The sequence below is a fragment of the Fukomys damarensis genome, unplaced genomic scaffold (genome assembly GCF_012274545.1).
Source record: "Fukomys damarensis isolate Sample0158 unplaced genomic scaffold, DMR_v1.0_HiC HiC_scaffold_38, whole genome shotgun sequence".
NCBI classification, from domain to species: Eukaryota; Metazoa; Chordata; class Mammalia; order Rodentia; family Bathyergidae; genus Fukomys; species Fukomys damarensis.
The window spans coordinates 15,757,611-15,758,461 of NW_022900950.1; positions in this window are offsets into that span (position 1 = coordinate 15,757,611).

An 851-nucleotide genomic window follows, 5' to 3' on the forward strand; every position below is an offset into this window, starting at 1 on the left:
ATTAAATAGAAGGCAATTTAGAGCTGTTCCTCTGTATACTATTCTGTGAACATGACTAGATATTCCACTCAAAATATTCTTCAACAAGTTATTTTTGCTGTTTCTGAAAATGGAACTGAAGAACTGAAAGACAGGTCATAGATATAATTCAAAAACCCCATGAGGCTTGACTCAGTGATGTAAACTTGGAACTTGGGCCTGGAATTTTAGTCATGTCGCTCTATTATGTAAACTATTTGGATGTCAGCTACCCCTCTGCAACAAATTATATGCACATTTGGTAGCTTAAATATCAAATTTAAAAAAAAATCTCCAAATTTCTCTGTGCCAGGAGCTCAGTAGCAGATTATCTGGGTGGCTCTGGTTTCAAATTTCTTGTGCAACTGTAGTCAAGATGTTAGGACTCATAATCAAGGAGGAATCTTAAGAGAAAAATTTAAGAAGATGCTTTCAGTGGGTTTTGAAGGAGGAGTAGGAGTTCACCAGGTGAATTGAAAGCATACAGGGGAGTGTTTGAGCAGGCAGGTAGACAACAAATGCAAACCTAAGGGTTTTTAAGTAGTGTGTTAGCAGGAAAGCAGGTGGTAAAGTTAGCAATCGGGGCATGAAAATGTTCAGGAAGGTCACTGTATACCTCGTTAAAGAATTTACTCTTACCACTGGAGATTTAGCTCTGCTAAAAAATCTATTAATTTTTAGCATGGAACAATATGATAATATTTGCATTTAGGAAAAAGCAAATTTTAAAGCAATTTGGAAAGTAAATTACAGAGAGGAGAAATTAAGAGGCCAGTAGAAAACTGCGGCAATTGCCAGTGGATAGGAGCTAATACAAGATACAAAAATATTAT